Here is a 12,047-nt window from a genome sequence, read left to right as displayed (position 1 = left end):
GGGGGGGGGGGGGGGGGCGCTCAAGAGAAACTACAAAATATTTTTGTATTATATTTAATACTTTTGTATTATATTAAAATATAATAAAATATATTAATGTATTTTAATATTTTAAAATGGAATGGAAATAAAAACACACCATATCGAGAATTGTGGGATGCTGTTGCAGCAGTGTTTAAAGGGAAATCTACAGTAAAATGCTCAGGTTAGAAGTGATAAATGGCCTCAAATCCAAACTTCTACCTTAAGACAGCAGGAAAAAAAGAGCAAATTACACTCAAAACAAGCAGCAAAAAAGAAATTTTAAAAAGATAAGATCAAAAATCAATGAAATTGAGAACAGGCAAAAAAATATCAATGAAACCAAAACCTGGTTCTTTGAAAAGATCAAAATAACTGATAGACCTCTAGCTAGACTAACAAAGAAAAAAAAGAAGACACCAATAACTGGAATAAAAAGGAAACACTGCTACTGATCACACAGACATTAAAAAGATAATAAAGGAATATTACAAATCTCTCTAAGATAAAAAATAAGACAACTTAGATGAAATGGACCAATTACTTGAAAGATACAAACTACCAAAACTCACAAAAGAAGAGATAATATATCACAACCAACTGCCTCTCAGAAATGCAAGGCTGGTTCAATATTTAAAAATCAGTCAAAATAATTCACCATATTAACAGACTAAATAAGAAAAAATATGATAATATCAACAGACACACATAAAAAGCACATGACAAAATTCAACATCCATTCATGATTTTTAAATCTTTCAGAAAACTAGGAAAAGAAGAGAACTTTGTTAACATATGAAGATGATCTATAAAAAGCCTATAGCAAAGATCATATTTAGAAATGAAAGACTGAATACTTTCCCCTAAGATTTGGAACAAGCAAGGATGTCTTTCTCACTATTCGATGTTGTATGGGAAATCCTAGTTAGCACAATAAGGCGAGAAAAAGAAATAAAAGGCATATAGATTGGAAAGGAAGAAATAAAACTGTCTTTATTAACAGATGACATGATTGTCTTTGTAGAAAATCCCAAAGAATCTACAAAAAAAAAAAAAACACCCCACAACTCTTTGACTAAGTGAGTTTATCAAGGTCACAGGATACAAAGTCAATATATAAAAGTCAATATATAAAAGTCAACTATTTTCATATATATCAGTAATAAACAACTATAATCTAAAATTTAAAAAAAATTACAATAGCAAACCCCCAAAAGTACATAGATATAAATCTAACAAAATATAAATAGAATATGTACATAGAAAACTACAAAACACTGATGAAAGAAATCAAAGAAGACCTAAATATATGGAGAGATATACCATGTTCATGGACTGGAAGTGTCAAAATTATGAAGGTGTCAGTTCTCCCCAATTTGATCCACAGATTCAACACAATCTGAATCAAAGGTTTTCTGTAGATATTGACAAGCTGATTCTAAAATGTACATTGACAGGAAAAGGAAGGAGAATAGGCAAAATAGCACTGAAAAAGAACAATGCTGGAGGACTCACGTTACCCAATTTCAAGACTTACTGTAAAGCTACAGTAATCAAGACAGCCTGGTATTGGTAAAAGGATAGCCATGTAAATCAATGGAACAGAACAGAGGGCCCAGAAAGAGACCTTCGCAAACATAGTGACTCGCCCTGACAAAGGTGCCCAGATGACTCAATGGAGAAAGAGCAGTGTCTTCCACAAGCAATGCTGGAACAACTGGATGTCCACATGCAGAAAGATGGACCTCGACTCATCCCTCACACCTTATACAAAAATTAACTCAGAAAGGACCACAGACCTCAATGTAAAACATGAATGTATAAAACTTCTACAAAAAAATATAGAAGGAAATCTTGTGACTTGGGTTTGTAGATACAACACCAAAAGCATAATCCATGAAAGAAGAAACTAGCAAATTGGGCTTTACTGAAATGAAAAACTTCTGATCTGCAAAAGACACTTTTAAGAGAATGAAAAGATGAGTCACAGATTGGGAGAGAACATTTGCAAATCACACATCTGGTAAAAGATTTGTAACTAGACTATTTAAAGAACTCTTAATACCCAGCAGTAAGAAAACAACCACCCTGATTTAAAAAGTAGGAAGGAGAGGGCCGGCCCGGTGGCGCACTGCTACAGTGCGCCGCTTGGGAGCGCGGTGGCGCTCCCGCCAAGGGTTCGGATCCCACATACAGACCGGTTCCCGCTCACTGGCTGAGCGAGGTGTGGGAGCAACACCGAGGGTTGCGATCCCGTTGCCGGTCCCGGTCCGGTACGGGCACGACACTGAGGGTTGTGATCCGTTGCCGGACAAGAAAAAAGACAAAAAAAAAAAAAAAAAAGTAGGAAGGAGAAAAAGGGCAAAAGACCTGAACTGACACTGAATTGCCTGTTTCACACAAAGAAGACACACAGATGGTAGATGAACATGTGAGAGGCTGATGCTCAATGTCACCTGTTGCTGGGGAAATGCCAACTTAAACTGCAGTGAGATGTCAGCACACACCTATCGTAATGGCCAAAATAAAAATAAATAAAAATCTGACAACACCAAATATGCCAGAGGATTCAGATCAATGGGAACTCCTGCTCACAGCTGTTGGGAACACAAAATGAAGCGGCCTCCACAAATGGCAGTTTGGCAGTGTTTTGCCAAACCAAGGCCCACCACCGACCCCACTGTCTATGCAGGTACCCACCTACGTGCACTGGAAACTTATGCTCACACAAAAACCTTCACACAAATGTTCATAGCAGCCGTGTTTGTAATAACCAAAAACTGGAGACGAGGAAGATGCCCTTCAGCGTGGAATGGTGGAGCACTCACACACGGGAGTAATGTTCAGAGATGAAAGGCAGTGGCCCTGATTCACGCAACAACTGGCTAAACCTTAAACGCATTTTGCTAAGTGGAAGAATCCAGACCCCAAGGCTGCATGCTGCATGGTTCCATTCACACGCCATGCTAGAGAGGGCGAGACTGCAGACAAAGAAAACAGATCAGAGTGTGCTGGGGTGGAGGGGGTGGTCGCCACACACACATGGGAAGTTCTGGGGGGACAGGACTGCTCCATACTGTGCTGGGTGACAGATAGCTGTGTGTTTGTCAAAACCTACAGAATGTACATCACGTAAATAAAGGCTCAAGCATACAGACTCAGAACACCCAACCCAGGGCCAGGGGTTCCAGGATGGATGCAGACTGTGGCAAGCAGACCTAACTCTGCTATAAATGTGCAGTGTGACCTCGTTGGATGCATGGGGGAGGGGAGGAGCTGGCCTGAGTGACTCTGGAAAATGTTCCAAGTGGAAGCTGTAAGGACAGGGACAAAGGGAACTGCGTGTAGACACTGTGGTCTGCTGGCTTTTCTTCCTGGGGTAAGGGTGAACAAGCCTGAGCCTGCTCTGCATGTGCACTGGGGGGTATGGGGTGGTGGGAGCTACATTCTCACTGGCAGGAGGGAAGGCTAGACACACCCGTGCACTGGGCTAGAGCTGGAGACATAGTGTTGACTCACGTGTAGCTTGGTGTGAGTGCAGATGGACAAACAGAGAAGAAATCCCGTGTGTGTGTGAATCTGTCAGCTACAAATAACCTAGCTCTGCCCACCCAGAGGGCGGGAGGCAGAGACACCTGCTAGCAGTAGGCACTCCCAGCACCCAGATTGGGGTTTCTAACACTCTTCTCCAGGAGGAGGAACCAGGGCTCTGTGGAGAAGCGGCTGATCTAGGGCTGGGCCGGGAAATATAAGACGAGCCCACAGCACCCTGCAGTGCCAGAAAGTCAGGCAGTGCTCATGTAAGAGTGGGGCATGCAGCAGGGACACGGGAGACAACATAAAAGAGATCCCAGTGGCCGAGCCTGGCACAACTTGAGACACAGAGAACAATGCGACCGGATCATCGCGCAAAGTGCAAACCAAATGTGGGTGAGCCCATAGTGACGCACACAAACGGCTAATAAGTAAGGGAGAGGATGCAGATCTTCCTCACAGAGGAATTCCAAATAATATCTGCAGACAGCCTTCCAGGAGGCGGTGCTAGGCCTCTCCTCCCCCAAGGGTGGGCTGAACCCATGACTGGCTTCCAGAGATCAGAGACTGGGCAGGAAAGTCGTGATTTGACCGGGGGTAGGGGTGGGGGTAATATGGGGATGCACCTGGCAGACACACCTTCACCAGGTGGCCAGTAGGACGTGCGATGTCAGGTACTTGAATGGTGTGGCAAGAAGACCCCTCTTGGGAGTCTTCCCAAAGCTCATCACCCCAGTCTAATCGTGAGGAAGCGTTAGACTAACCCAATTTTAGGGACATTCCACAAAATACATGACTGGGATACTCAAAACTGTCACTGTCGTGATACAGCAGGGAAGTCTGAGGGACTGTCACAGACCAGAGGGGATGAAGGAGACTGAGGACTAATGCAGTGTCGTCTGTGCACTGGGTCCTGGGCATTGGAGAAAAATCCAGAGTCTGTAGTTTGGTCAACAGCAAAAAATAAATAAATAAATAAATAAAGGTGCAAATGTCTCAAAAGCCCACAATGTGCCACTCGGTGCCCTGCAAGAAGAGAGCTGAGACCTGCCCTCCCTCCTGGGCAGTGGAGGCAGAGGAGCCCCGCGGGCTGCAAAAGACTGGCATCCCCTAAAGGCACTGGGGAAGGAGGGGCAGCACCGAGAAAGAAGAAAGAAGGTGGAGACGGCAGAGCACAGGGCTGCAGCACAGAGGTTCCCTGCTCCCCACACCCTGCCTGGCCTCACCACGGTGCAGAAGAGTCCACATGCCACCGACCTGCAACGTAGAGGATACCCTGCAGCGGGGCCCACCCAGCCCCACAGCCACATCTGGAGGAACAGTGCTGGCTGCTCCTGCCATAGCCCAGACCAAGTGTGTGCATGTGCCTACGCATGTGTGTGCACACGTGTACATGTGTATGTGTGTACATATGTATGTGTATGTGTGGGTACCTGTGTGCATTGCATGTGTGTACACTCAAGCCTGTCTGCAGGTGGGGGAAGCGTGGATGGTGACCAGCCGGCCACTACACACCGCAGAGCCCAGTTCTTGTCCCTGCCGGACCCGGCTACACAAGGGCCTAATCAGCAGTGGCTGAACAGCTGGATGTCCTCCATCTGCTACCACAATTCAAACTCCAGTGCCACTGAAGAAAGACAAGACTTGGTCCCACTGATTTAATAGTTTAAAAAAGTAATTCTAAGGCAAGAAGCATAGGAAACTTCCTACTTATCAGGAAAAAATGAAGACAGAGTGGACTTAGATTTCAGAGGGAAAAAACCTGTTTCAATTTCCACTCGTGTTATAAAAATAGCCAAGCAGACAAAAGAAACAAGTCAGAGCATCACAGGATCTCAGAGCTAAACTGATTAACCAACCTTAGAAAGGCCCAGCCACCCCACCCCCATGAAGGCAGGCAATGGGGCCAACCCTCGGAGACTTTCTTAGTCTTTCACCAGGGGACCCTGAGGCCGACCTAGGAGGAGTGACCAGGAAGCACCACGCCACCTGAATAGGCATTGTCAAGGATGATCTGCAAATAATTTATTTAAAACCAAAAAGAAAAAATAGTTTTCTCTCCCTTTCAGATAAATTGCTACAAAATTAAAACAATCTTCCTAGAAATGTCGTTCTCTGTCAGGTGGTTTTTATTAACTATGGTTAAGTTCTAGGCCTTGGCACAATGAGCTCAGATAGTTTTTTTCTGTGAAGGCATGAGCTGTAGAGAGCACAGAGGCAGGGCAGTGTTGTTTGCCTTTTTAAAAAACTGTAAGCATTTTACAGAGTTTCACTGGAATTGAGTGGCCCAAACCGAAGGAAAAGAACCCACCTCCTATAAACTCTTACAGCCACTGCACTCAGGACAAAAGCAAGTAAAGCAGGCTTCAAGTATTCTTTTTGTTTCATTTTTTCCTCAAACTTCCAAAAAACAGCTTAGAGTTTGGCAAACACAGTGCAGCAATGCTACTTGGTGCTCCAGTCCTGCCCTCAGGTGTTGTCCGAGAAGGAAGGCCAAGCAACAGGAGCCCAGGTGAGGCTTGACTTACCCTCATGGATGAGCTAATGCTCCCCAAGTGCCTTAAGTTCACCTCAAACAATAACAGCAAGGACAGGCACCGAGCAGTGATCAGGACAGACATGGCGAGCATATCGCCAGTGCAGCATATTCTGAGCCAGCAAAACCAGGAGCTGCAGAGTTTGGGCCAAAACTACCTGTGAGACCCTTTATAAGTCAGATTTTTAAAAGAAATCTTATCCCAGGACTTCCAGGTAACAATCTGGAGCTGGAGCGATAAGCGTTAAGCAGCCCCTAATTCTCTCGCCAGTGTCAGGAGTTACTTCTGGAGCCCTGGCCGTTCCCTACCGTGTGGTCACCATTGCTCAGAGGCTCACAACCAAGCAGTGGGTTCCATGTGGGAGCGCAACTCCTAGGTCCAGGAGGATTTTCATTAAGGGGCTGGTAACATGAGTGGTCCCCAGCCGGCCTGGTTGCAGGACCCAGCCGGCGGTCTGGTGCAGATTTTGTGGGACCAGAAGAACCTGACCCAGAACTAAAGACCCAAGTTTCAAGAGTAAGCAAGCTCATGGAGACCCCTGAGGAACAGCGAGAATGGGACTCTCACACAGATGCGTCATGGGACCGAGAGCAGGGCTGGATGGCAGAATGGCAGGGCACCTGAGAACTCAGAGAGCTTCCAGGGAGAGCAGTTAGGCCACTGACAAAAGGACGTGTGGCCAACTGCTTAGAGACACCATCAGTTCTGCAGAGTTCAGAAGGCAAACTGTTTTGACAGAGAGGCGTGGACCCAGGCAGATCGGTATCCCACAGGCAGGCATGGAAGCACAGAAAAAGTTCACCTTCTCCACATCCTTTCTTGAAAAGCTGTTAGGGATACACTCCAGCAAAAAGAGAGAACAAACCAGCACACAGGAAACCATGAGATCGGAGAGATTACGAATTCAACCCAGGAGGGAACCAGGGGCCTTTTGGGTGGGCTGTCTGTGTCCTGAGTGGGCCACACCCATGGGCTAGGGGTGGGGAGGGGGAGGGAAGGGGGACACAGTTGGATGCAAAGCACTGATAGTGACCGACCATACGCAACAAGTTGGGCCACCATACTGAGTAAGGACAGAGGTACAGCCAGAATGAGGTGGACAGGCAGACGGGGATGGTGTTGACTGTGCAGAGGCTGACAGTAGCTGGGGGCAGTGCTGATTACATAGCCCCCTGGCCGGGTTAGGAGTCCACAAGAACAGCCAAGAGCTAAGTCTAAAGGCAAGATAGAGAAAAAGGGCATTCGAGCCAGGTAGAGCAGAGGCCAGCAGGTCTCAGGACCACAGTCAGGGCGGGGGATGCCCCACTGGAGGGGACCCAGCAGCAACAGCCAGGATCAGGGAGCAGCCCCAGGGGTGGTGGCTGCAGCTGGAGCAGACGCTCGGTGGCCAGCTGCCCTCAGCAGAAGTAACCTGGACTCATACCAAGTGGCCCATCGGTGGGACTGTTGTCTCTGCACAAGCAGCCCACACTCCACGTCATCTCTACATGCACTCTGGCTGGTGTCATGGGGGGCCTGGTCCTCAGCCATCTTTGCTCAGCTTCCTCCTATCTTGGCTCCTCCCCTTGGGCTGAATCTTCTTTCTCCAAGCAGCACAGGCAGATGTCAACCTCCAGAGGCAGCCAGGAGGGCATTCCCTGAAGCCCCCAGCTTGTGTCACTAAGCACACACCTGGCTATTCCATCGGGCCCATCCAGGGCTCAGCCCAACAAGAGGATGTAAGCGAGTTCAGATGCAGCAGCCGCGGACAACACCAGTTGTCAAGGTCCACCTGCAGATGCCAACACCACCTAGCTTGTCTTCATGTGACCAACTGTTAGCAATTTTGTATACAAACATCTTTCTAACTGGAAAATGTCTCATGAGTGCTCTCCAAAGGAAATGTCTTTTTCCTACTTCAAGAGTACTGAATGGCCATGGTGAAGCATAGGGAATCTGGCTCAGCCCTGGGACAACCCCACTGATGAGGGTCAGCGATGAGATGATCACCATGAGCGGCTTGGCCGAGGTCACACAGCTCAGGTGAGTGGACCAACGCTCAGCCTCAGTACTTCCACCTATCACAAGCTTCCGGAAGGTTCTGTCCAGTGAAGCAGCAGTGATCAACCAAATTCCGACCAGCTGCCATTACATTATTTCAGATCACTTCTCAGTTCTACATGGTTTAAACACAGTGCCCACATACTCTATGAAATTTTCATCCATAGTAAGCCAACTGGAGTCCAGTCCAGGAAAAGCTAGCATGAACAGAGGCTGGACAAGTCTTACTCTGTAGGACTTCTTTAACAGCACCTACAAGGCTATCGCTTCTCTTCTGCCTCATTGGCAAACCCAGCTTTACTGAGCAGTGGCTTCAACACACATGCCAGAGACTCCACGAGGTCTGCCCCAGCCGCCCCGCAGCTGCTGGACCCACGGCCCTTCCTGGCCCTGTGGGAGGGGGATTTCCATCAACCAAGGGGCTGGCCTGGCAGAAGAGGCTTCGGACCAGTCATTTACCCGACACGCCCCTTGCTGCAAGGTTAGAACGTTGCTGCCATGTCCTCAATCCAGCTTTAACCACTTAGAGCCACTGAAGGAGGGGTTAAGCACTTCAGGTTCAATTTCTAGAACAAGATGGGTGGCAGCATGTCTGGCCCCTACACTGCCTGCTGCAGCTCTCCAGGGTTCCTGCTGCCCTCACTATTCCTTAGGGAACATGAGGTCGTGCCTATCAACACAATGGCCATTGGGAGAGGGCCGTGTCATGGGCAGCAAGAACTTCCCTGCCAGGCTGCTCCACCACTCCATCCCATGGTGACCCTGAGCATGGTCCTTACACTCAGGTTGCTTCCTTGTCATACACAGGGACAGCAACAGGCCTGACCGAACACGGCACCCCCTGCCCCCTCCACGAACACAGCACCCAGATGCCACAGCTCAGGCCAGGAGTTCCTGTCACATGAACTCTTACTCATCCAGAATTCAGCCATTCCTGTGAGCAGCATCCCGTGCCGGGTGGACACCAGTGTTGGGTGTCCACCACCTCCGGCAGCCTCAGTCCCTCCAGGTGCGCCTCAGGGCCTGAATGTGGCACCCACGTGTGAACCTAGTATTCAGGATAATTGAGCACATCATGGGGGTGAATAAACCACAGCACAGGAGCCACGGGCCCGGACTCTGGGGGCCCATCTCTGCTCCCTACACGCCTGGCCAGTGGCTTAACCTGTGTCCTTGCTGTCTGCCAGGAGTGAGGACCTTGCTACCAGGAGGTGAACATGTACTCGTGAAGCACCCATGCACGGGGCAGGCGCTACTTCAACATTTAACACACTAAACATTCTCGGGAATGGAGTCTACACATCTGGATGACAGGAGAACCTTTATGCCGATTGTTTGGCAGAGCCCGTTAAAACACTGCTTGTCGGCAGAAGAGCATGTGTCAGCTCCCACCGCACTGCCACTACAGATGCCCCAGGAACACTGGATCGTGCATGCCCTGACTTGCATACAGCGAGCTCACCCCCAGCACCTATACACCTTGGACGCATTGCACAGAAATGCGTCCAGGCCTGCCCGGAAGGAACCGGCCCCACGGGAGACACATCAGGCTGAGTGCAGAAGCCTGCTGCAGTGGCCGGCCCCTCTGGGTCTGGCTTCCAGGCTTCACTGACAGCCCAGACCGTTCTGCATTTCTGATGCAACATGTTTTCCTCTCTACATCTTTATTATACACCCCTTGAGACAATATGCGTAAGGTTAAGCATGCCTAAGTTCAATGTCTTTTATCCAGGGGAGTTTCTACAGAATACATTTGGCTGTGTGTTTAATGACAAGTCTTTCAATAGCTAGAAACATTGTAAAATTCAACATTAAGTGAAATATCTGGAGAGCCCCTATGGCACCTTGGAAAAACCCTGGGATTCTAAGGGACAGGGTGTAGGTCATAGTCCCAGTAAGATCCAGGACCTTCCAGAAGGAGATACATGCAGGATGATTGCCCACTTGTCCCAGGTCTTTTCAGCCAGAAAACCACAGCCCTGGAAGATGGGAAATTAGTTCCTGGAAACACTGATTCAACCCCAAATATACTTACAAGCCCGGGGAAATGCTTATGTCAAAGCAAATCGTTCTATGCTCTGCACCAGGCTCAAAATATCTGCTTGACCCAGTGGCTTCAATCGCTTCCTTCTGAATTGAGCAGAGGATCCCCGCAGAGATCAAAGGCTGCCTCCTCCGCTCTTCTGAAAGAGCCCTTTGAGCCCCAGTTTCATCAAGCCCTGCTCTCGGCAAGCAAAGCCGCTGGGTTTTTCCCACCGTACCTTAGGCTCCCCTTTTAAAGGCCTATTAAGGTCTCACAGATTCACTATATCTTGACTTCATCTCTTTCTAAGTGACAGCACAAACTTCTAGAATGACTAAATACTGTGGAGGATAAAGCAACACTGGAAAGAACTATTTCTTTTAATATATATAATAGCTTTAAAAAGAGAGAAAGAGTCTGAGCTGAAGCCTATATTGGCAATCCCACAGTGACCTTACAGTAATGACCGCGTCGCTGCTTTGCACTAGGAGGTGGCTCAGTTATAACATAAAACCTTAAAACCGAGCCTCGCTCTTGCACAGGAGCGCCATCAAACTTCTCACGTGTTTGTGGGGTGGACGCTGTCCCAGAGCTGTCTCAGCTCTGCTCTTCCCCTCCACTCCCAAGGGAAGGGGGTGAAGACCTAAGCTGGGATGTCCCGTGTGCAACCCGCCTGGGTAGTGCCGGGGTTCGGCTCCTCCGCAGCCCTCTAGAAAGGTGACCGTCACCCCCCCCCCCCGGCGAGTGCCATCTCAGCCTGGTACTCTCGTCACACCCAGGCTCATTTGAGAATCTGGGAGTCCGTCTTCGTTACTACCATCAGGCTGGGCACATGAAACGTGAACTTGTGTCCACGAATGCCCACGTGCTCACAGGACTGCTCCCTTCCAAGCCAGACTGCTGGGTTTTAGGGAGTAGGGCAGGAGGGGGTTGGCGGCAGCTGCATCCCCTTCTTCCCAGGCTGGATGTCCCGAGATTTTGAGCATGAAGTGGCTTTTCTGAGGACGGGTCAGCAGGCAGGTCCTGCATAGCTGGGGGCTGCAGGGCTGCTTCACCTGCTGAGGAAGTCCTTAAAGCTGTCCCTCGGCCCCACAGCATGAGAAGCCACTTCTGTGCCTCCTCCCTTGAGAACACTGGATAAGAAACTCTGGCCAGCCACCAGCCAGTCACCCCAGCTCAGCCTTCAGGGACGTGAAGGAGGTTCCATGTCTCCCAGATTTCAGAAGGGGCCGCACTTGGGCCGGGGATGCAGCAATGCAACTAGAAAGCCTGGGACGGAGTGGGAACCTCTCCTGACTTTCACGGTTGGGCTCCCCTGTGCCGGGAGGGCAGCAGCAAGGATGCAAACCGCCCCCACCTGCTAATGAACTGGGTGATTTTGTAGCTGACCCCAGCTGGACTCCCCAAGGTCCTGAGACAGGGACCCTGGGGCTGCCCCCACCTTATCGCTCAGACCTGCTCCGGGCTGGGGCGCGACGGTGGCAACTTTGGGGAGCCCGAGGCAGGCTGAGCCGATGGCCGGCAGGCGAGGACTGGGATGGGGGATGCTCCGGCTCTGGTGACAGAGGCAAAGGGGGGCCGTGTGCGAAGTCACCTGCCCTCGTCCTCCCCTCCCCCCCACCTCCCTACCTGCCCACCTGATCTCACCCGAACCCACGTCAGGGAGAAGGGCGCGCGCGGAAGGAGTGTCGGGGGAGCGCCTGGGATATGTACCGGCACGAAGCGGGCCCTGGTGAGGAACAGGAACTCGGGGGCGCACGGAGTGGCAGGACAGGGTCCAGGGTGTGTGCACGGAGGGGCGTGGCGGGCCCAGGGCACGCACACAGAGGGGCGGGACGGGGTCCAGGGCGCGAGCGGGGGGAGGGGCGGCGTCGCGGGCACGCGCAGTGGCG

At 49.8% G+C, this 12,047-nt stretch overlaps 1 protein-coding gene across 1 annotated transcript in view; it reads right to left on the bottom strand.

Moving 5' to 3' along the window:
• Positions 1-12,047, bottom strand: part of LMF1 (lipase maturation factor 1) — a 121,781-nt gene that overhangs the window by 109,422 nt on the left and 312 nt on the right. The gene's annotated exons all lie outside the window — the stretch shown is intronic.

Source organism: Galeopterus variegatus, unplaced genomic scaffold, assembly GCF_000696425.1.
Source record: "Galeopterus variegatus unplaced genomic scaffold, G_variegatus-3.0.2 Scaffold615, whole genome shotgun sequence".
Lineage (NCBI taxonomy): Eukaryota > Metazoa > Chordata > Mammalia > Dermoptera > Cynocephalidae > Galeopterus > Galeopterus variegatus.
The sequence above is the reverse complement of the archived record's forward strand: the minus strand, read 5'-3'. Positions and strand labels throughout refer to the sequence as shown.